General features: G+C 44.5%; 2 protein-coding genes and 1 pseudogene across 2 annotated transcripts in view; all 3 read right to left on the bottom strand.

Moving 5' to 3' along the window:
- Positions 1 to 24,833, bottom strand: part of RAB4A (RAB4A, member RAS oncogene family) — a 683,172-nt gene that overhangs the window by 244,609 nt on the left and 413,730 nt on the right. The gene's annotated exons all lie outside the window — the stretch shown is intronic.
- The window catches only part of GALNT2 (polypeptide N-acetylgalactosaminyltransferase 2), a 1,373,297-nt gene that overhangs the window by 1,220,770 nt on the left and 127,694 nt on the right, over positions 1 to 24,833 (bottom strand). The gene's annotated exons all lie outside the window — the stretch shown is intronic.
- LOC126957985 (iron-sulfur cluster assembly 1 homolog, mitochondrial-like) lies at positions 681 to 10,366 on the bottom strand (annotated as a pseudogene).

Here is a 24,833-nt window from a genome sequence, read left to right as displayed (position 1 = left end):
TGGAGTATGATGCTGGTGGTGTATTTACATATATGGACTCTACTATGTTCGGAAAATTTCTTCTTACTCCTTATTTTTGGGGCATTTAAAAAACGGGTGTTGAATTTTGTCAAATGCTTTTTCTTCATCAATTCAGATGATCATGTGGGGTTTTGTTGTTTTTTTCTCTTCATGCTATTAATGTAGTGTATTACATTGATTTAGTATCATATGCTGAACCATTTTTACATTCTAAGAATAAACCCCACTTGATCATAGTGTATATTCTTTTTAATATGTTGCCAAATTTGGTTTGCTTGTACTTTGGTAGGCACTTTTGTATCAATATTCATAAGGAATATTGGTCTGTAGTTTCTTTTCTTGTAGTTTTGTTTTCTGGCTTTGGTATCAAAAGTAATGCTGGCTTTATTGAATGTTACGAAGTGCTTTCTCTTCAACTTTTGGGAAGAATTTGAGAATCATTGGTGTTAATTCTTCTTTAAAAATGAGTAGAATTCACCAGTAAAGCCATCTACTCCTAGACTTTGCTTTTTTTTGTTTATTTCATTTTCAAAATGCATCACTTTATTTTCCTTATAAGGCAGCCACACATTAAGTACATGACAGTCACCTGATTTCTTCAGTGAGTCCCCTGGCTTCCACGAGCTTTCCTGGAGCCTATGGCTAGAAGAGTCCTGAGATTTCAAATATTAAAGCTTTCTCCACAGCCACAAGTTCCTTTGATGTTTGGGTGATTGAACACAAACTCACTGGATAATCTGTCTTCAACATAGTCCATTTCTGTTCCTAGAAGTGTTAGCTGTGCTTTCTTTTCAATGAATACTCTGACTTCATCTTGAATAACTTTTTCATCAGAATCTCATTTTGTCTTTGTATATTCTAGAGTATAAAAAAGACCATTACAGTCCCTGGTTCGGACACCAACATTTACACCTACATGCTCAGGCTTATCTTTAAAGTTGTTTTATCTTGTTTACTGCTGAAGGTGTCAGGATGAAGGCAGCCCTGGTGGGCTGCAGTTTGCTCTTTCTAGTTTTTTTAGTTTTCCTAGTTTTTCTAGTTTTTTAGTTTTTTAGTTATGCGGACTAAGGAAGCCGACATCTTTGCTGTCCTGGAGCCCTGGTGCCTCGGAGCCCGGCTGCCTCAGCTTGTCTCCATGGACACGGCGGGCGCACTCCTGGGCTTTTCTTTCTTGGAGATTTTTGATAAGTGATTCAATATCCTTCCTAGTTATAGATCTAATCAGATTTTCTATGTCTCTGTGAGTCAATTGTGATAGATTTTATGTTTTATAGGAATTTTTAAATTTCACTACTTTATCCAGTCTGTTGGTGTATAATTGTCCATCGTATTCTCTTTTATTCCTTTTCATTTCTGTAAAATTGATGGTAATGTCCCCACTTTTATTTCTGACTTTAGTTATTCGAATCTTCTCTCTTTTTTCCTTAGACAATGTAGCTAAAGTTTCTCAATGTTGTTGTTTTTTTGAATAATCAACAATTCATTTTGTCTATTTTTCTGCTCTGTTTTTAAAATTTCTGCTCTAATCTTTATTATTTATTAATTATGTTCCTTTTGACAGCTTTGGTTTTAGTTTATTCTTTTTATAGTCTCTTAAGGCATAAAGTTAGTTTGTGAATTTGAGATTTTTCTTCTTTTTTAAGGTAAGCCTTTAAATCTATGCGTTTTTTTCTAGCACCACTTTTACTGAATCCCATAAGGGATTTTTAATTATAATTTTAAAATTTTAGATACAGGGGATACATGTGCAGGTTTGTTACAAGGGTATTTGTGTGATGCTGAGGTTTGGGCTTCTACTGACCCCGTTATCCAGACAATAAACACAGCACCCAATAGGAAGCTTTTCAGCCCTTGCCCCATCTCTCCTTCTCTCCTTTTGGAGTCCCTAGTGTCTGCTTTTTCCATCTTTATGTCCATGTGTACTCAAGGTTTAGTTTCCACCTGTAAGTGAGAACATGAGACATTTGGTTTTCTGTTTCTGCATTAATTCACTTAGGATAATGGCCTCCAGCTGCATCCATATTGCTGCAAAGGATATGATTTTATTCTTTTTAATGGCTGCATAGTGTTCCATAGTGTATATATGCTGCATTTTCTTTATCAAATCCATGATTGATGGGCAACTAGGTTGATTCTGTCTTTGCTATTGTGAATAGTGCTGTGATGAATGTGTGAGTGCAGGTGTCTTTTTGGTAGAATGATTTATTTTCCTTTGGGTATATACCCAGTCATAGGATTGCTGTGTCAAATGGTAGTTATATTTTTAGTTATTTGAGAAATCTCCAAACTGCTTCCTCCAGTGGCTGAACTAATTTGCATTCCTGCCAACAGTGCATTTGCAGTCCCTTTTCTCTGCAGCTTCACCAACATCTGTCATTTTTTGAAGTTTTAATAATAGTCATTCTGACTGATGTGAGATGGTGTCTCATTGTGGTTTTGATTTGCATTTCTCTGATGACTAGTAATATTGAGCATTTTTTAATATGTTTGTTGGTCACTCATATGTCCTCTTTTGAGAAGTGTCTGTTCATGTCATTTGCCTACTGTTTAATAGGGTTATTTGTATTTTGCTTGTTGATATGTTTAAGTTCCTTATAGATTCTGGATATGAGTCCATTGCCAGATGCATAGTTTGCAAATATTTTCTTCCATTCTATAGGTTGTCTGTTTACTTTGTTGATGGTTTCTTTTGCTGTGCAGACTCTTTAGTTTACTGAGTTCTCACTTGTCAATTTTTGTTTTTGTTGCAATTGCTTTTGAAGACTTAGTCATACACTCTTTGCTAGGACAATGTCCAGAAGGGTATTTCCTAGGTTTTCTTCCAGGATTCTTATAGTTCAAGGTCTTACATTTAAGTCTTTAATCCATATTGAGTTATTTTTTGTATATGGTGATAAATAGGTGTTCAATTTAACTCTTCTGCATATGGTTAGCCAGTTCTCCCAACACCATTTATTTAATAGCAACTTTTCCCCATTGCTTACTTTGGTTGATTTTATTTAAGATCAGTTGTTTGTAGTTGTGTAGTTTTATTTCTGTGTTCTCTATTCTATTTGTTGGTCTATGCGTCTATTTTTGTGCCAGTACCATGCTGCTTTGGTTACTGTAACCATATATAGTTTGAAGTTATGCATCCAATAGGTTTTGATATGCTGTGTTTCATTATCATTTATCTCATTTCTTTACTACTTTCTTTTGTATTTAGTTGATTTTTTGTAGTGATACATTTTGATTCCCTTCCCATTTACTTTTGTGTATATTCTATAGATATTTTCTTTGTGGTTACCATATGTGGTTACCATATATAACCTCCTAAAGTTATAACAATCCAATTTAATTACCACCAACTTAACTTCAATCACACACAAAAAGTACTCCTACGTAGCTCCATCCTGCCCTTCATGTCATTAAGGTCACAAATCATAAATGACATCTTTAAACATTGTGTGCCCAATAACATGGCTTTATAATTATTTTATCCCTTCTTTTTTTAATCCCAGTAGAAAAAAAGTTCAAAATTACAGAAATACTGGCTTTATACTTGTCCATGTATTTACATTTACAGAGATCTGTAGTTCTTCATATGGCTTTGAGTTACTGTATAGTTTTCTTTAATTACAACTTCAAGGGCTCCCTTTAGCATTTCCCATAGGGTAGGTAATGAACTCCCTCAGTTTTTGTTTATCTGGGAATGTCTTAATTTCTCATTTTTGAAAGACAACTTTTATGCATATAAAATTCTCAGTTGACAGGTCACTTTTCTTTCAGCACTTTAAGCTATCTGCCCATTGCTTCCTGAGATCCAAAATTCCTAATGATAATTCTGCTGATAATCTTAGGGAGCATTCTTTGTCTGTTATGAGTTGCTTCTCTCTTGCTACTTTCAATATTCTTTCTTTGTCTTTTGGCAGTTGACTATAATGTGTCTTGGTACAGTTCTCTTTGAGTTTATCCTACTTAGAGTTCGTCGTTCGTCAGATTTCGTGAATTTGTGCATTCATGTCTGGCATCAAATTTGGGGAGTTTTTATCCATTATTTTTTTCAGTTTTCTTTCTTTCCCTTCCTTTCTGTCTTCTCCTTATGGGACTTCCACAACGTGTGTTTGTCTGCTTAATGGTGTCCTACAAGTCTCTTAGGCTCTGTTCACTTTTCTTCATTCCTTTTTCTTTCCATTCCTCAGACAAGATAATTTCAATTGTCTTATCTTCGAGTTCATATATTTTTCTTGTGCCTGTTGAAATTGAATCTGCTGTTAGATATGTCTAGTGAAATTTTCATTTCAGTTGTTGTGCTTACAGCTCCAGAATTTCTGTTTGGTATTTTTTAAAATTTTGATCTCCGGTTATATTGTCATTTTGCTCATCTATCATTTTTCTAATTTCCTTTAGTGGTTTGCCCATGTTTTCCTTTAGTTATTTGAACATCTTTAAAATAGTTGTTTTAAGATTTTTGTGTAGTAAGTCTGATGTCTGGGTTTCCACAGGGATGGTTTCTGTCAATATATATTTTTTTCATTTTTTACTTGAGTGAACCATGTTTTCCTGTTTCTTTGTATACCTTGTGTTTTGTGTAAACATTGAGCATCTCTCTGTTACAATGTGGTAAGTCTGAAAATCAGAATCTTTTCCTTCCCCAGAGGTTACTGTTTTTTTGTTTTTGTTTTTTTTTTTTGTAAAAATTGTTGAAGCCTGTGACATCCATTTCTGAGAGTTTTTCAGACTGTTTCCCCAAGACTATTCGTTGTCATATGTAATCACTGAAGTCTCTATTCCTTTAGTTTGTGTTCAGCTAATGCTTTGACAGAGATTTCCTTGAATGCTAAGGGCTCTTGTGGTCTTTTCAGATTGTCTCTGTGCTAGAGCACTCTTTCAAGACTAGCGAGGCTTATTCAGAGCCTAAGGATCAGCTTCAGGTGAAAGCCTAAGGCTTTCTTCGGACTTTTTGAGCCTGTGTCTTGCCTGGGCATGCACATGGCTTTCTAAATTCTCTCATAACGGCTGCTTTTGACTGTCCAAATTTCCCAAAGAGTCTTACTCCAGCTTCTCATCTGGGCCTTAGATGGTCTACTCTATGGCTCCACTCAAAATCTCTTGCCCAGACCATGAACCTATAGTGATCTTGCAGCTTTTATTAACAGTGTCTACTTATTTTTCCAGCTGTGTTCTGAGTAATGTAACAGAGACTAGTGAGTCAGTTCTTCACTTATCTCCCAGGCAGTTTAAAAGAGATGTGTATAATAATTTGCAAGTAGTATCTGCTCTGATTCTTCCAGTTTGCAAGGAGGAAATTGGAACAAGGCTGGCTGCTGTGTTTCAAGACAAAGACTGCTGCCACACTGGGGAGAGGATGGGGCCAGGGTGAGTTAAAACACAAAACTTCCCTGCCATTTTGAAGATGACTTTTTCTTGAATGGGCCTTCACTTGATTGTTGTAAACATTTGACCGTTTTCCAGTGCTGTGACAAAATTGGTTCAGAAAGTTTCTAGGTTTTAAAAAATGTTTCTGTGGGGAAATGCAAATTAGGAGCTTCCTAGTCTCTCATTTTGCTGATATTCCAGCGTCAACAAAATCTTTACTCGTGTATTAACACATAGATATTGTCATATCTATTTTGCCCGAACGCCTCCTCAGATCTTTGTGGAATGAAGTAGAGAATAAACATGTAAACACTTGGACAGATTGCTGTGTATCCTGGGACCATCTGCAAGGACACTCCACTGCAGGTGCCTGATCAGACTTCAAACTGATATTTTTGCTGAGAAGTTGAAAGAGGGAGATTGGAAAGGGGCCCAAAGTCCTTCTGGAGAAAAACTATTGTGAGGGCATGTCTCTCCTTTCCTTAGAAACTTTACTCAAAACCATTTTAAATTCTCCACAGCTAGTTTACCAATCTGGTGGAAACTTCGATTTTAGTGTTATTATTTTTTACCCATTTGCGGTGTAACACACATGTATGTTATGAAGTGGGCAGAGGGAGGATGACTAATTATTTTTCCTTGTCCAAAAGGGCAGAGAAATTCCCCCCTCACTCTGTCACTCTCCCACATTGATCAATCCCCTCTTTACCTCCCACTCTAAGAAACTCAGTACCTGGCCTCATTATTCCCTCTAAGGAGCTCGCAGTTTGGTGAACTCCTTCCAACACCCTCACAATCTCTTGTGAGGCAGGTCTTTCCACCCACCCTTCCTCACCTGCTGGTTTTAGATTTCAAGGGCTTTACATTTAGGATCAGCCTTCTAGTTAGTTGCTGAGCTGGAGAGAGAACAGAGCTTGGTGGCTTCCAGTTGGCTCTAGTGCCACCTGAGTCTAAGTCAATTAAACTCCCACCATGACCAAGGATGGTGCCCAGCACTTTCCTTTTGAAACGTGTAATGCAGAGAACCCTGAGAAAGTTGCACTGAAGGAGGAAAAGTCAATCAGCTGGGCTCCACCTTTCCTGTCATTCGTCTTTTCAGTGCCCTATCTGCTGCCAAGTAGCAATGTGGGAGCTTTTGAAAATGAGTTTTAAATGGAAGAACTAATGGAAGAAAAAGTAGACAAGGAGAAAGGGTAAAGGAAGGAGGGTACCCTTTCTAACAGGTAGCTCCTCTTTCCTCTTGACCTGACCTTGTGAGACAGTGAGCCCAAGGAATTTCTGGGGTCACACTTGGGCATTGTGGCCTGAAAATTAGACAGACATGGAGTGGGTGTGTGAACCATTAAAACAAGTGAGAAAAAAACCTAAGCTTGTAGAGGACAGCTCCCAGTGCTGCAGGGACACACTTCCCAGATGAGGACTGGTCGCAGTGACTCCTCGCAGGACCTCAGTTTGCATCTTTGAGTCCCAGCCCTCCCGGGGAATCAGAGGAGGGAAGGAAACTCCCTAAGATGTTTGTCTGGTCAAGGCTGCAAGGCCTTCTGGTTTTCAGTTATGAAACAAAGGCATTTAAAATTTTCTCTCCTCACTTTCTCCGAGAGCCAGGTTCTCTTTCCTGGGACTATGGGAAAGAGGAGCTGCTCCAAGCCCAGAGGATGTGCATGATGACTCAGACGGCAGTGGCAACTGGGAGATTTTTATTTGATTTGGTCCCACTTTCCCATTTCACAGGTGGGAGAGCAGGCTCAGAGAGTGAAGTGGTTTTTCCAATTTTACAGAGTAAACTTCTGTTGAGATGACAGGCCAGACTGCTGATAGCAGGCCAGGCATGTATGCTGTCTGATGAGTGCCTCTATCTTCTCCTTTACTCCTGTATCTTCCCACACACTAGCCCCAGTCAAATGAATTAGCGATGAGGGCAACAAACCCATGCTTTGCCTTCCTGCAGACTGAACAAGGTAGGGGCACATCCCCACCAGAAAACTGGGCAAAACCTCCTGGTTTAATCAGGCTGATTTTGGTGCACAATCTCAGCTAAAGGGTGAAGCTGTTTCCTTTTCTTTGGTAGCTGATGTTGTCTTTGCAAAGAAATAAACCAAAAAAAAAACCACAGGCAGAGCTCCTGCTAGTATGTCAGTGCATGACCGAGCAACCGATTTGTACACTGGTCTGGTTTGGCTATTTACATGTGTAAGGTCTTTCCCCACAGGATTGGTATACAGACAAGTGAGTTTGCAAATCCTAGCTCCTCTGTGTGTGATGGAAGGATTTGGAAATTCCAGTTGGGGTGTTCTGCTGTGAAAATTTTATCAAGGTAGGACTACGTCTAAACATTTAACTCTGAAAAATGGGCCAGCAAACAGAAATACCATATGTGAATTTCCTATTTGCTCTTTAGCCCAGGATTACTGGCGGTTTCATCCTTACTCCACAGTACACCCCTCCCATCACTTTTTCATACTCATTTGAGCACAGAATGAGTCAAAACTGATTTAAAAAGTATGACTCAGAGCACAGGGCCAGCTACCTGGGCACGGAACAGAGGGTCCTGCACTTAGTTTAATGCTTGGATGTTGCTGTCTTGAAATTCTTAGTAGTTTTTGGACAGGTGCCTATATTTTCATCTACCACTGGGCTTTGCCAGTGATGAAGCTGGTCCTGTTGGGATATATGACTTCCAATTTCAGCTCAAACTTGTGTTGTGACTTTGGCCAAACTTTACTCTTTTTGAGACTCTGTTTCCTCATCTATACTCGCCACAAGGGCAGTGGCTGCAGTAGTTATTTACTACTAAATTCTCAGCCTTTACCATGGTGCCTGACACATGTAAGTACTCAACAAATACTTGTAGAATAAATGAATGAATGAATGTCAAAGAAAACTTGCTGCTTAAAATTTGAGAAATGATGCTGAATTACAGAAGTGCATTTCTTAAGAGCTATAAAGACAAACATATTGAATGGCCATTATGAAATAAAGATGACGGCAATATTGCTGATCATCTATTTCCTGATGGTTACTCTGGTAATTTACTAAACAGTGGATACAGAGAAAAGAAAACAGTCTTCAGTAGATAGAGCCGGGACTGATGCCAGACATCTCATTGAATCTTATAAATTCTTCATCTTTACATAAGCGTGCATGGAAAAAGGCTTCTCAAGCCATAAAGAAAGCTGCAAATAAAGCTCTGGATATTGCGTTTCAGGCCAAGGTCTAGTTCAAATGCAGTCTGGGAAAAGTCCCATTTGGAAAAGCTGTCTGCTTGCAGAATTTTATTCCCCATTAGTACTTCGGTATCACTCAAAACACAGGCAGAACTAAAAGCTGGGCCTGGAAAGCAAGAGGACTTCTCGTAAGGTTGCTTCCAGGCAAAAATGTGGGTTTGGACTCTATAAAAACTAAACATCAGCTCCAGCAAATCTGGGAGGCATTCGGTAAATGGCTGAATGGGACCCTGCCTCAAGACTTCTTGATTATTTTTTCTGCCCCCTTTCCTGCCCCAGGGTGTGTCTCAGAGACGGAATTCAGGGTGAGCTTTACTCCTGAGCTGCTGGGGGATGTGGGCACAACCCCATCTGAGATGTGAGCATGGAGCTCTGGTTAAAGCATCCAAGCTTTTGAGCTTCAGGGCTATAGTTAGAAGGGGAGGTCAGAGATCACAGTAGCTACTGATTATTTCTCACTTACCAGGTGTCATAAGTTTTTCATGTGTATCACGTTTCATCCTCAAGACCCCTAAAGGAGCTGTTATTACACTCGTTTTAAAGGTGTGGAAAATGAGGCTCAGGTAGGTTAAGTAATTTGACTTAGTTGATGCATTTATCAGTGGTAGATCCAGGATTTGAACCCAGGTTGCTCAGGGTCTGAAGTAAGTGCTCATTCTCATCTACTATTTGTCTCTTTGATTTTGGGATTGGCCATGGCTTGCCAATGGAATGTGGGTGGGCATGATGTGGGCACTGGTTCTAAAAGTGCTTGCCATGAGAGCATGAGTAACCACTACCCCTCAGGCTCAGCCCCAGCTGGGAGATGTGAACAGACTGGAGCCAGCTATGAAGCCTGGAGAATCTCTGAGCTGTGGGGTCATTTGTTACACAGCACCATTGCAGAAATAGCTGATTAACACAGCTTGTTTTTTCACTGGGAAAAGACAATCAAGATGATATATGTATCAATTCAATAAATGTTTATTGATTACTCTGTGCCAAGTACTGGGCTTGGTTCTGGGGAACACAATAATCAGTGGGTCAGACACATGCTTCCTTAGTCTCATTTGCTGATTTATCCTTCTCTTCCTGACTTATAAATGATATTGTGAAGGTTCCATTCTAGACCCTCTTATGTCTCTATATTCTTCCCAAATAATCCCATCCATGTATGTCCATGGCTTCAATTCCAACCATGTCTGTAGCTCTCTCTTCCTTTCTGAGCTCCAGATTGGCATAGCGAATCCAATTTTAACTGCCTGCTTTCCTTCGCTACTGGGCATCTATAGCCCCTTTCAAGCTCAACAATTCCCAAACTAAACTCATGTTCTTCCTCCCCCAGAGCTGGGGCGTCTCCTGTCGGTAACCACAGAGGAAGTCCTGTCCCCGTTATCTGCTGTCAGAGTAACTCATACTTGTCCTTGGTAGGGCTTACCAAGGTTAATTAATTAAGTGCAACGGCTTAGATCGTTAATTACTTGTCTTCCTCGTGAGAATGTAAACTCCTCCAGAGCATCCACAGATCTGTATGTGATTGTGGACACTCACCTATGGAATAAGGTTCAAACTCTCACAGCTTTCAAAGCTCACTGAAATCTGGTCTCAACTTACCATCAAGCCTTCATTTCTCTGCTCAGGCAACTAACACCCTTTACCTACTGTTGCTTTTTCCCTGGATAGGGAAACACGCGCACTTGTAGGAGGAACGTGGCCTATCACTGAAAATGCACCAAGAAGCTGGTGTCCTTGGCCTCACCTGCTGGCTCTGAGGAGCTGCCCATTCTGAGTCCCTTCTTCAGGGACAGAGTACTGTGGTGTTCCTCTTTACCACACTGTCTTCCATTATCCCCAGTCCTTTCTCCCCTAGCCTGTCCCTCCCACTTTCCAAACTATCACTGTGCAACAAAGAAAGAGAAAAAGGAAATGAAGCAATTGAAGTGGAATTGAATCCTGGAAATCTGCAATTGCAGAAGGAAAGGTGGGGCTGTGTGCTCCAACCCCCTCGTGTCAGAGTTCATGGCAATCCCCTGGGGCTGGTTTTTTACCTTTTATCCTTTTAAAATTTTAATGTACTGCAGATTCTAACCTTCTTATCCATTCCTGGAAATCCCCCCATTTTACTTCTTTTCCCAATGGGCCCATTTAAATCTTGGCTTTGCCATTAGCAATGTTTGAATCTGAACAGTTTTAAGGTAAAGTGATCCCTGAAATGGTTCAAGTTAACATTTTCTTTTGTTTCAAAATTTCTTGCTTATTTTTTCCGGTTAGGAGCCAGCCCAAACCCCACATTTCAGATAGCACATCTGAGCTGCAGTCTCAGAACAGTGAGCTCATGTGCTTGTGTTTGTCTTGGCTCAGCCCGCCTGACCTAGGCAGGGACTTGGTGTGTATGTAGGGGAGTGGGGAAGTTGGGGGTGGGTAAGGACAATAGATTAGAGCCATAACGACAGCCCAGTCCTAGCCCTTGTTAAGCACAAGGCCGGCCAGCCTGTGGGGGCTCCAGGACCTCCTTCAGGGAAGCCCAGTAATGCCTTGTTGGTCCCTTTTTGGCCCTAATTTGCACCTCTGTGGTCTTTAATATTGGCTTATGTTCTTTTTTCTTTTTTAGAGACAAGGTCTCATTGTCATCCAGGGTGGGGTGCAGTGGCACAGTCATAGGTCACTGTGGCCTTGAACTCCTGAGCCCAACCAACCCTCCCACTTCAGCCTCCCAAGTAGCTAGGACTACAGGCCCGCACCGCCATGCCTGGATAATTTTTATTTTTTGTAGAGACAGGATCTCACTGTATTGCCCAGGTTGGTCTCAAAGTCATGGCCTCGAGTGATCCTTCTGCCTCAGCCCCGCAAAGCACTGGGATCACAGGCTCGAACCACTGCATGTTCCTCTTCTGCAAAACCAGGACAATGGTGGTAGGTGGTTAGAGACAGTCTGAGCAGATGGGGAGGCAGACGAAGAATCTGATGCATCCCCGAAGGTCTCTGTGCCTATTCTGGTGGGCAGATGTCATGGCCGTCCCCAGGGTCCAGCCCAGGCCTTTGCTCATAGCCCATTTAGCGCCTGCCAAGTACAAGTCTCCCAGATGTATAGTAGAACCTGACTATCACTACCTGGCTGTCCTTTCCCGTGGAATCTGCCTTCCCACCCCAGTCTGAGTCTTCCCTGACATCCATACACCTATCTAGAACCCTCTGCTGCTATTGCCAAGGAACCTCCAGAGCCCCATGAAGGCCCTTCTTGCCCCTTCCCCCTAAAACCTATGCCAGCTCCACAGTAGCAGGGGCCTCATTAGCCAGTCTGAGAATGAAGCGGCTTCGTTGTCTGGGGAAATACCTGAGGTTCGTTGTCTTAAGCCGACAAGATTAATGACATGGACACACACCCACGGAGTAGGTTTAAAGAGTGGAAAGAGAGGGAGAGAGAGAGAGAGAGAGAGAGAGAGAGCTCCCTCATGCAGAGGAAGGGGGCGCCCAAGAGGGTTTCTAAGTTTGGGGTGGGATGCAGTTGATTATACAGAGGGGCTTGAGGAAGCTGTGTTTGGTTTACATAGGACTCAGGGGATTGGTCTGACCAGGTGTGCCATTTACATAGCCCTCGAAGAAACTGGCCCTCCCACCCTAATCTTTTATTATGCAAATGTGGCCCCAACATGGTGGCGCCATGACACCTGCACAGGTGACAACAAGGAGAGGGTGGGGAAGTCACCATGTTGGAATGTACTTCCAGGTACAGCTGCTGGCACTTATACATGTGAGCTTCCAGCTCACTCATCTATGCTTGCAGCTTGGCTTTTCAGGCTGCTTTCTGTTAGAAACGAAATGGTCTGGGGGCTGCTTTTTATTAAAAGGAAATTCCACTGAGAACTCTTTTACCCACGCTAACTGCGGAAAATAATTTCTTAATAACTCCTATATCATTCATGATGGTTCTATAGACTCAGGGTCTCAGGGCCCAGAGAATTTGGGAGCGCATGGCCCCCAAGCCTCTAAATCTCAGGTCCTGAGGGCAGTTAGGGATAACTGCATTTAGGCTGGGGATATAATGCCATTCCTACTGCAGTTTGAAGTTTGTGGGCTGGCATGGAAAGCCATTGCGTGGGGCCTCTCACATAGCACTCCATAAACCCTAACAAACCTCATGATAACCTGTTTCTACTTGTGGGACCATTTGGATCTTTCAAAGATCTTCCATGGAACTCTCTGGAAATACTCAAATACTAAAATAGAGATCTTTGTAAGGGCCACTGTACTTTAGTCTGGGCAACGTAGCAAGATCCCATCTCGAATAATAATAATAATAATAATAATAATAACAATAGAGGTCTTAGAATCTGAGAGTGGGGTTCTGGCCCTGGCTCTGTCATGCCACAGTGTGACTACATCATGCACAGCTGCTCTGGGTCCTGCTTTTAAGACGTGTGCAATGAGTGGCTTGCCTCGCGTTGCTGGTTTTCTAATAAACCCTGACCACACAGAGATGCCTGGGGAGGAGGAAGGGAGGGAGAGCTCTGTGTCCTCCTTCCAGCTCCTACGGAAGAATCTGTCTTAATCAGGCCTCCCCATAAGCTTTCATTTGAAAACAAGTTTTGCGCTTAGAAAGTAAAGCTCAAAAGCTGCAGGACTAGGAGAGAACCAAGACCTTCCCAGCTCTAACATTCTGGAACTGAGCACCACAGCCTGGCATATGACAAGCTGGCATGGCTATTCCCCTCAGAGATGTCACTTAGGAAAAAACTGACTCACTCATAGGAGTTAAATGGATTCTTCTAAGGGAAGACAACACCAGTAGCTAACTCATTACTGAGCAGGCTGAGTAACACTGATTGTCAAAGGAGCACGTCTACTGGTTGCAAAGTGCCATATGGCTGATTGTGTCTAATAAAATGAGCTCATGTTGAATTGACAATCTGTATATGTCTCTGTTGTCCCCAAAAAGACAGGTGAAAATGATTGAGGGCTGCAAGTCTTTGGTGACTGCACCATGGATACAGTAATTTAACTCAGCTGTCACTAAGCTTGTGCCAGATGTGGCCTAGCAGAGATTTTTGTGTTGATGGGGCATGTTTCTTGGTGTGGCTCACTACAGGTGATGGGGTCAGGCCCAGCCAAGGGGTCCACATGGACTCCCCAGCAGGGGCAGTGCATAGCTGTGAAAGCTGCTCACACATCTCTAAGTCCTCATCCATTCCTTCTGTTCCCATGCCCTGCCCATCTCCTCCCACCAGATACAGTGCCAGGTGGGGAAGGCAAGTGAGGACAGTGGGGAGGGGGGTGCAGTGGCAAAGCCCCCCCAACACAGTCTGCTTTGTGACTTGTGGCTGGAGGATTCCACCTAGCACCTTCCTTCTGAGCTGAGCTCCACCCTGGGCCCCAGTCGCCCCAAGTCCTGGTTAGAGTTCAGAGCTGCAACTCAGGGTGGTAGCTGCAAGCCCCATGTGGCTACTGAGCACTCTAAGTGTGGCAATTCCAAACTGACACTGGATTTCAAACCGTTGGTCTCAGAAAAAGAGAATATAAAAATCTTACAAATTTTATACTGATTACATGTTGGAATGATAATGTTTTTGATATATGAAATATATGAAGTGTATTGCTGAAGTTAATTTCACCTGTTTCTTTTTACTTTTTTTTTTTTTTTTTAGTTAGCCACTAGAAAATGTAAGATGACATGTGTGGCTCACATTATAATTCTGTTGGGCGCCACTGATCTAGAAGGAATTTGATTTGTAAAGGGGCCCAGATGGACCATTTCAGGGGATTCGGCAAGTGTTTGCCGAGCACCTTCTGTGTGTAGCTCATCTGTCACACAGATGGCTGGCTGAGCTGCTGGGGGAGATGGGAGGTGGGGTCGGAGCAGGGAGCTGCCCTGTTGGAGGAGTGTGGGGAGCAGTGCCTATCCCTGAGCTGAACCATGGACGTCTTCCTTAGGAAGCACTTCGAGTGTCTGGACCCAGCGCAGCCGGGAACCCTCCCGATACCTCTAAGGTTACAAGTAATTGTCTAAGGCCTGCATTATTCCTGCACACCCAAGCACAGCCCTCCACATCTCATGAGAAAAGAGAGCCTTATCTGCAAGATGCACTTTGAAGTTTATAAATAAAAGGTGGGGGTGACCAGTGCAGTGCTGGTTGGCCTCAGCCCATGACGGGGGCTTAGGAGAGTTTTCTTTTCTTTCTTCTCTTCCTCTCTTCCCTTCCTCCCTTCCATCCTCCTCTCCTTCCTTCCTTTCATCCTTTCCTTCATTCGTTCCCTCCTCCCTCCCTTTCCTTCCTTCCATCCTCTTCTCCTTTCCCTTCCCTCCCTCCCTCCCTCCCTCCCTCCCTCCCTCCCTCCCTCCCTCCCTCCCTCCCTCCCTTCCTTCCTTCCTTCCTTCCTTCCTTCCTTCCTTCCTTCCTTCCTTCCTTCCTTCCTTCCTTCCTTCCTTCCTTCCTTCCCTTCTTCCTCCCTCCCTGCCTCCCTCACTTTGATGCTTGAGACTAAGCACAGGAAGAGAGAGCTCCTAGCAACATGAAAGCTGAAGATAAACCCCAAAGCCTCCTTTGTCTTCCCCTAATCTGCTTTAAGCTCCCACCAGCTCAAGCCTAATTGAGTTAGTTCTTGAGTGAAAGGGAGCTTTGGTGATGTTAAACTGTTATTTAATCACAAGTGGCAGGTGGGATGTGGGGCAAAGGGCAGGAGAAGTGGGTCTGTGGGAACGTAGAGCTGAGCAAATCCTTCCTTCCTCCCCTCGCATCAGGGAAGGCCCGCGATGCCCTTTCATTAGTATTTCAGCCAGTGTTTTCCAAACTGCTGACCATAAACCGTTAGGGGATTGGGAAATCAGTTTAGTGGATTTCAACGACCATTGTTTAAATGTGGGGGGTGGTGTGGCCTGGGAAGAGTATAACAGAAAGTAACAGAAAGCTTTGCATGTAGTGAAAGGAAGTATTGCTTCCTGAAATTTTTGACTTAGATGTGAGTGTGTGCATGCATGTGCACGCATGGGTGTGTACACTAAATTGCAACAGAAACTGCACTTTTTACTGTGGGTCATGAGCAAAAAAGTTTGAAAGCTTCTCTCTGATGCTCCCAGAAACAGAGTCCCTGTTGAGGATGGATCAGGAGAAATGATAAGTGACAGAGGACGGGGAACAAGGAATCCTTGGCTGTGTGACAGAAAAGGCGGTGGGGAGGTGGGAGGTGGGAGAAACAGCAGGACCTGAGTGCCTAGGCCTGGGCAGCCTGTTAGACTTGATGGCCCCATGGTCTGTTTAGTGCTGCACCTGCAGCAGGGAGCAGAGGCCAGGCCCTAGGGGGCACGTGGCTCCACATTCTGAAAATCGAATTAGAGGACAAGGGAATGGAAGCTGTCTTTGAAGAGCTCTGTGCCACATGTATTCACCTGGGATAGGGGAGGAAGGACAACAATGGAGATAGTGTTCTGGGAGGAAATTCAGTCCTCACCTGAGTAGACTGTCTGTGGGGGCTTTGCAGAGGCTCAGTGTGGCAGAAGGTGACCTTTCTATTTCCATTGTAAAAGAACCCGTCTTGGCCAGGCGCAGTGGCTCATGCCTGTAATCCCAGCACTTTGGGAGGCTGAGGTGGGTGGATCATGAGATCAGGAGTTCAAGACCAGCCTGGCCAACATAGTGAAACCCTGTCTGTACTAAAAGTACAAAAAATTAGCCAGGCGTGGTGGCACGCACCTGTAATCCCAGCTACTTGGGAGGCTGAGGCAGGAGAATCACTTGAACCCAGGAGGCGGAGGTAGCAGTGAGCTGAGATTGTGCTGTTGCACTCCAGCCTGGGCAACAAAGCAAGTCTCTGTCTCGAGAAGAAGAAGAAAAAAAGAGGAACCCGTCTTATTCTTTTGCCATTCATCTTTCATGTGTATAATAGTCAAAGAATATGATGAGCACTGGGATTCATACTAACTCATTTATTCTGTTGCTAAAACAATTTTTACACTGAACTTTTTCTTTTGGTTCCTCTTAAATAATATCACTATTAAACCCAAAAAATCAGAAAGTGAGCTATTTGGGAAAAAACAAGCACAAAGATGAACTCAACCCTGGTTGAAATATAGCCCTGGGGAAGGAACTACTCGGTCTCCCAAAGCACAAAGATAGGCGACCTTGTAGCACTTTGAGTGTCTGGGCCTGGCAGGTGGCTCCGAATGTTCCTTTTGCCTCTAAGGTGACAAATGATTGTCTAAGGCCTACATTACACCGTCACACCCATGTACGATACTCAGTATCTCATGAGAAAAGAGAGCTTTATCTCTAAGATGAACTTTGAGCTTTGAAAATAAAAGCAGGCCTGCTGTTTCCCAGGGCTGCTGTTGAGACTGTGCAGAATGGGCTATTTCTTTACAAATAAACAAGCATCTCACAGGCTGACCAGCTAACTGGCATTTCAGGTGGCTGCAGTCTCTTCCTTTGAGGCCTGCCCAGGTGAAGGGACATTTACTTGGGTTTAGCATGTTTGCATCTGAGGAGAAATTTTTAAAAGCATTTTTCTTATGAAGAAAGGGAAACATTTTACTATTTATTTATTTCTATTTTAGAGATGGAGTCTCACACCATCACCCAGCCTGGAGAGCGGTGGCGCGATCATAGCTCACTGCGGCCTTGACCTGGGCTCGAGGGATTGTCCCGGGAAACTGTTCTTTTCAGATGGCGGGGAGACAGAAAATGCTGATGATCCACAGGGCTGCCCAAGTTTAGAATGCAGCAAAGAAACAGCCAGTTGTTGTGAAATTATTCACCAATCATTACACACAATGACAGGAAATTATTTATAGAAAAAAACCCAACACGAGTTCTTTCCCCAGCGTCCCAGGGGATGAACCGGGGAAGGTAGCACAGGAACGAACCCAGCAGTGAGCTGTCACCTGCGGTGCTGCTCAGCCACCTGCTGTGTCTTCAGTGACTTCCCTTCAGGCGTGCGGCTTTCTTCCTGCCTGTACCTTAGTGTATCCCAGCAGGATGAAAGCAGGTCTGAGACAGATGTTGCTGGGTTCTGGTGTTTCTCTGTGCCCTGCCCTGGGTTTAGTATACACACACCCACACTGGCGTTGCTCCTAGACCCACGGCCTATGTCCTGCGACCTTTCTTGGCCTTTACCTCTCATGGTATGAAGGAGGGAAAGGCCCAAAGAAGTGAACACCCTGCATAAGCCAGGTGGCTGGGGAGGGGTTGAGCAGGCTCATAATTAGGAATATGACAGACAAGGATGCTGGCATCCTTCACACTGACGTGCTGTGTAAGGTCCGGCTCACAGTGTGACCCTGTCACCCCCAGAGGATCAGGACCACTAAGTGGCACTTTCTGACTGGCACAACTCCTTTGAGGCTCTCAGAGGTGCAGGTTTTCCTCAAGACCTAGTGGCTCTTCCTGGAGGGGATGGTGCCACCACCCTCTCTAGCAGTCCGGGGTCTGCACCGTGGGCTTGGTGGGGACAGTGTCTTCAGGTCACAGCTCCCAGCAGAATTCTGCTTCTCTGCTGCCTATGGTAGCTCCTCCACCAGGACCCAGCCAGTGCCAGGAGGGTGGAGGGGGTCCTAGAGGCAGGAACGGGGTAGCAGATCTCTGGAGAGCTGAGCCTGAAGGGACCGTGGGCCAGCTTGGGAAGTAAAAAGAGCGGTAGAGAGGCTGGAACCCAGGTGTGGGTCTCAAGTGTGGGTCTCAGGGCAAGTGAGGGGGTGTGTCCCCAGAGGGATGGGAAAGTGGGCCCAAAGCTGAGTGAAAGCACGTTTCCAGGAAGAGCCGGGGGACGGAGACAGAGCCAGAGAAGCAGAGGACTCATCTGCTGTCCTGGGGACCTGCTGGTCACTGCTGCTGAATCACTAGAGCTGCCTAGAAGCTGCTCGGTTGAACCCAGGAGCAGAATGCCAAGGACCAGAAAGGAAGTTCTTCTCCTTCTCGGGGAGCCTGGAAAAGGATCGTGGGCGTGACTGGGCCAGGCGGCACCTCAAGGGCGTCGGCCTCAGGTGGAGCAGGTCCTGGTCAAAGAGCTCCGTGGTCCAGGCCAAGCTGCTAGAGCAGAGCCCGAGGCCCCTGGCAGTGCGATGCGGGTACCGTCAGCATGCACTGACCTATGTTCTAGACCCTTCCTGCCACATCACCTTTATCACCTCATTCACTTCTCACAGGAACGGGTGAGGCGGTGACTAGTTGTGCTTTCACTTTAGAGGTGAGGCAATGGAGACCTGGAGACTTGCCTGGGGCCACAGAGAGTCAGAGGCGTTGGTCCTCCAGAGCCCATGCTCCCTAATCACTTCTCAGAGTCTGCAGTGATCAGATCCTGGAGACGTAGTGACGAGACCTTATCATGCTTGTATTGTTAAGGGCCCAAACTGAGCTAAATGGCCAATTGAAGGATGGATAGAGAAATTCCAAGGCTGCTGTCCTTTGATGGCAATGCCATTTGATGGGCTGATGTATTTATGTATTTGGGGGATCTTTAAACCTCTGAATAAGTATATAAATTTTTACCATGCTCATCTGAGGAGTCCCCAGGCCTGGGAAATAGGGAAGGACTGTGCAATTTGCTGTTTCTTTAAGAAGTGGAGCGTCTGCCACCATTCTGTGTCTGGCTGCTCTCCCAGAACCTGGTGCACTGATAAGGCCGGGCTGTGGCTCAGGTCCACATCCCAGGAACTGCCCTGCCCTCAGTGCGTTGATGGCGATGTTGGACGTGAAGGGGGCTGTGGGCCTAGTGTGCATACTCTGCCCTTTAGAGAAGTAGATGCTGGGAGTTTTATGTTGTCCCATGCTCCATCTGGCAGGACCCAGTCACCTGGATGCTAGTGTGGCCTGGGCCGACGAGTATCTGTATCAGCTGCCGTCTTAGTGCTCTAAGATTTGCCAGTTCCCTTCCTGGGCTGATGGCCTACAGGCTGTGCCGGCTGTCTCCATGGGAGCAACGCTGTGGACTGCTGGGTGTCCTAGAGAGGAAGTGGACTACTGAGTTATGTGCTTATGACAGCCTGTGGTTTCTCTGTAGGCTGCAGCAGACCCAGCAGACAAGCCAGGGAGACCCTCCTTGCCTCTGTTCCACGCCCTTCACCATCCTCTGATTCTGTCCACCTCACAAATGAGAAAACCAAGGCTCCCTGAGGGTCAATGCATTGATCAAGGTCCACCTGCTTGGAAGTGGCATATCCCAAACTCAAAGCTAAGCTTTTTAAAGCAAAAGCTGGTGCTACACTGTTGTACCAAGTGCCTGTTACATCTTGTCATTAATTTTGCTTCGGCAGGACAGACCAGCAATCTAGAAATCGTTTCTCAGTGATGCCGAAGGGCACCACGGTGGAGTCTTTTCTTTCATGACCAGAGTGATGTGCCTGCCCCAGGGAGCTCCTGACCTCTCCCTGGACTAACCAATGATGTTTGCAATGAATTATCCCACCTGGGATTTCCTTCCCCAAAGGAGGGGTTTTGCAGGGGCTCTGTTGTTTGGATAAGGCGGTGAGTCAAGGTAAGATTAGAAGCCTCTTGATCTGCAGAGAATAGTGCATTGTGGGCTCTGGCTGCACCCTACAGGGTGGGGACCCAGGCACTTCCTTTTCTGTATTGCTTGTTTGGAAGGAAAGGGCTCCTATGTCATCTATAGAGACCAAGCGAGTGATGACAAGTGTTCTTGCTCCCATCATGGGTGTCTCTGGCCTGGACAACCAGGAAGAAAATAATGATTAACTTTGCGCCAGCTTTCCTTTCTCTGGTTGATCTGGCAAAGATGCTCTGACTTTCCCTTTTGTTCTGTTTGAGAAAATTTCAGCAGGAGGAAAGATTTTGTCAGGATCCAGTTGTGTTTCCAGGGCATCCAAGCCTCTCCCTGCGGCCCTGGCCCGCCTCCTCCCCATGCACCAGGCTCTGGCTCCCAGGTACTCCTCCTGCCGTGGAGTCCAGGCAACAACTATAATGCATGCTTTGTTCAGGGAGCCCTGGGGAGCCAGCTGGCTACAAAAAAGTTCCTCCACTAACTGGGCCTGTCCTTGACATCTGGCTTCTCTCCTAAGACCTCACTTTCCCCAACTTAAGTGGGATTTTGAATTAATGAAATTATAGCCCTTTGAACTGACTTGAGAATTCTCTCCCAGGCTCAAATTACATCTCCACTCAGTGTGTCTAGATGACTCCAACACTTTCACAGATCATCCCCTCCCAACCCCTAGGAGATCATCTACATTGCTGTTTTCTAGTTGTAGAAGAATGTGATTCAATAGAACCTACTGTCTAAGACAGTGATAGCATGTGTGCATTTATTGAGAACCCTATACTAGGCATTTTATACTCATTTTCTCTAAAATTCACAACCCATAAGGTAAGTAATGATACAGTATCCTAATTTTTCTGACAAGAAGACCAAGGCTTTTGTCTACAGTTACTCAACTAGAGGGTGGCAAAAACTGGATTTGAACCCATATCCCTCTAATGCTAAAGACTGTGAGGCTCCACGGTATCCCTCTAAGGCACAAGTGGTCTGTGAGTGTATATTTACAAACACACGTGGACAAAAATTTCTGATAGTAGCATCTACAAACATCACATTGAGATGTGAAACAGGCCTCTAATAAATCAAGTCGGGATGTTTTCCTTGCTTCTCACCTGGCATGACGTTGGGTTTGTGGCAAGATACAAATATGTATAAAGCTGGCCTCCTGTTGCCTCAATACAAGATGCCTTTACATCCTAAAATTGCTATTACTTCAGTTAAAATGCGTTACACAGTCTACTCCAGCTTGCTTCAGGTCAACATTGTGGTTGTTACAGGGGCCAGCCTCAGAGGTAGACAGAGTTTAGACCTTTCAGTCTTGCCCCCAGTGTCCTTCTTTTCTCACTGGGACTTTCCCTTTGAAACTCCCACCCAGTACCCTTGCCCTGGATGGAGTCATATTCTCTGAAGTATCTTCCATTCAAGGGTCCTAAGAGTCAAGGTCATTCCTGATGGAAATACATGCCCAGGAAAAGAAAATCAACCCTCGATGTGATCTAGGTCCTTTAGATCTAATTTCCACTTTTTAAAAAAATCCAAGGGTCAGAGGGACATATTAAATGACACCATAAGAATACAGCAGCAAGTCTAGACTGGGGGAAACTGCAGGACAAATGACCTGGTTTCTTCTCCAATAAGAATCTGTAAAGGGAAAAAAAAGGCCAAGTGTAGGTGCCCGTGCCTGTAATCCTAGCACTTTGGGAAGCTGAGGTGGCAGGATCACTTGAGCTCAGGAGTTCAGCCTGGGCCACATAATGAGACCTCATCTCTACTAAAAATTTTAAAAAATTCAGTGGGCACGTTGGCACCATAGTCCCAGCTGTGTGGGAGCCTGAGGGGACAGAATGAAACTGTCTCAAAAAAAAAAAAAAAAAAAAAAGAAGACGAAGAAAAATAGAGGAAGGATTTATAGAACAAGTAGATAAAAAGAAACTTCAGAGACATATCAACCAATCTCAGTATATGAATTTCTTATTAAATCCAGAGTCAAACAAATGAAGTACAAATTACAAGACAATTGCGAAAATGCAAACACTGGCTGGGTATATTATAAGACTAAGGACTAACATTAGTTTCTTAAAAAGTAAGAATAATGTTATCATAATCATATATTTTTAAAAACAGCCCTTATCTTGTAGAGCTATCAATGGAAATACTTAGATATGCAATGATACGATATTTGTTCATACTAGTATTTATTATTACCGTAGTCAGGGTAGGCAGCAGTTAATTGCTGGGGGTACAGAAAAAATACTATCTGCCATGTGTTGATAATTGTTAAAACCGGGTAATGGATACTTTGGATTATTAAATATTGTCTGTAATTTTATATATATTTAAAATTTTCCATAATAATGAGTTAAAAAGAAAAAGAAAATAAGGGCACACCCCTTTATGCTCCGTCCCCAGTGGGGGCCCAAGTGGAGGGTGGAGAACTTCGACTCCGGATTCAACCAGGTGAGTTGGGCTCGCTGTGCCCACTGCTACCCAACTAGGAGCTCCACTGGATGGAGCCCTGGCCTGATGCAACCATGGCTCACTGAGGACCAATCAGAAGGAGAAAGAACTAGCACATTTAGAGGACAATCAGGAGAGTAATGGAAAGGAATTAGCAACACAATGGCGATCTTTGAAAAGCACGTTGTAAATTGGGAATTAATACATTCTTTTTAGTTACAATTCATATATTCTTAGAACTAAGGATATAGCAATGTTCACAAATCCTCTTCCACAGGAATTTAGAAAAAATAATTAGAGAATGGTACAGAAACACAAGGATATAAATGATGTGGAAATGCCAGAGGGAGATCATGGTTGATGGGTAGGAAACTGAGGAATGACCTCAAGCATGCCTGGACTACCCCTGGTCACAGGCTGGTGGGTTCAGGATGCACAGGGTAGGGCTGTCCTCCTTCCTGTCTGGCTAGTCTGCCTGGCAAGGCTAGCTCTTCATAGAACCGGCTCAAGAATAGAGATTGCACAAGTGTTTCAGCAAAGTGCTGCCACCTGGCAAGACTAGAATGCCAAGAAAATTAGAAGAGCCAGCAGGAGCAGAGAAGTCCTGTCAAAGTGAAAGTGGGGGAGTGCCTTAGTCTGAGGGTTCAGCTCTCAGACAGTCAGTGTGTGCTGGGCGGACAGTGTTGGGGTGGGCCATGTCGCCCTCTTTCTGCCTCCAGCCCTTGCCTCGGGAGCTACCTCTCTGGTCCTCAGATATCCCAAGAAGGCAGGATGGGGAAGGGGTCAGGTTCCTAGTGTTGAGCTGGGAGGGGATCACTTCTGATTTGTCCATTCAGACAGGCTGGTGAAGGACTTAGGACTGCCCTGGTCTTGCTGGGCTGATGTCATGCACTCAGGGACCAGGTTTGCATCCTAGCCTGCTTCCTATTGGCTTCTGTCCTTGGACAGATTATTCATTTACCTCATCTGTAAAATGGGGACTCCCCTCTGCACTGCTATCATAATTGAGATTATTGCCACATGTTTCCAGGTAGGGATTTGAGAGGCAGGAGGCAGTGAGGTGTGGGGACAAAACTTGGGCTCCAGGGACAGACAGAGAGGAGAGATAAATCCCTGTTCCTCTTCTTGCCAGCACTTGGATAGGATTTTTAGAAATTTACGTTTTCCCCTTGCTCAAAAATAGTCGTTGTTTTCTTTTGCATTTTCTGGACAAACAAGTAAAAGTTTCTTCCGTAATCCAGCTTCTGTGCCCCATCAATGTTGTAAAGAAAACCAGTAATACTTGGGAGAGTGGATGTCAGGCGTGGTGTGATTATGTGTGAGAGCTCTTGGGAAGCACTCAGTGTATTGAAACTTTCTTTCAAAGATAGCAAGTGAGAGAAACAAACAAATTAAGGGGACTGCTATGGTCTGAATGTTTGTTCCCCCTCACCCCAACATTCATGTTTTGAAATTTTAACCTCCAGTGTGATGGTATTTGGAGTTGGGGCCTTTGGGAGGTGATTAGCCCATGACGGTGGGGCCCTCATGAGTTGGATGAGGGGCCTTATAAAGACATCCCAGAGAGCTCCCTCATCCCTTCCGCCATGTGAGGACACAGAAAGAAGGTGCCGTTTGTGGACCAGAAAATGAGCCCTCACCAGATACAGAATCTTTGGCACCTTCTTCACGGAGTTCCAGCCTCCACAGCAGTGAGGGAGGAGTTTCTGTGTCTTGGAAGATGCCCAGCCCAAGGCATTTTGTTATAATAGCTGGAATGGACTAAGACAGTGACCATTCTCCCTTTGCTGAAGTGTCAGTATCAACCAAAGCAACACAGGGTTTTGAAAGCAGTCAATAAATGAGTCACATTAAATCACAGAAAATAATTCTCATATGGAAAAGTTATCTCTTTGTCTCCTTTTGCCTGCTAGGAAAGGCTGTCTTCTCTGAGCCTCCTTCCAGTGATCACACACAGGTGTCGTTTAGAGATTCACCCTCAGACTGTGGCTTTATTCACATCTGCTGCATCAGAGCTCAGCATTCGGGAGCCAGAGCCCACTGGGACAACGGACAGTCACCACCTGGGAGGCAGGGCTGGGAGCCAGAGGGCACCCTTTTCTCCAGGACAGGACCACCACAGGCCTGGCTGTCTCTGCGCTGGGTCTCTGTCTTTGTCCTCTGAAGCTTTACCAGAAAGGTTATCGGCTGCAGGGAGATGGAGATGTGAAGCCACTTTGAGGTCCTCAAAAGAAAGTTGCTCTAATACGACCAAACTCAGTATCTTTGAGAAGGTGGCCACTTACTGTTGTGAATGGGAGCCCTAAATGGTGACCT

The sequence above is a fragment of the Macaca thibetana genome, chromosome 1, assembly GCF_024542745.1.
Source record: "Macaca thibetana thibetana isolate TM-01 chromosome 1, ASM2454274v1, whole genome shotgun sequence".
Classification (NCBI taxonomy): Eukaryota; Metazoa; Chordata; class Mammalia; order Primates; family Cercopithecidae; genus Macaca; species Macaca thibetana.
Note: the sequence above shows the minus strand (reverse complement) of the source record. Positions and strands in the feature narration are given on the sequence as shown.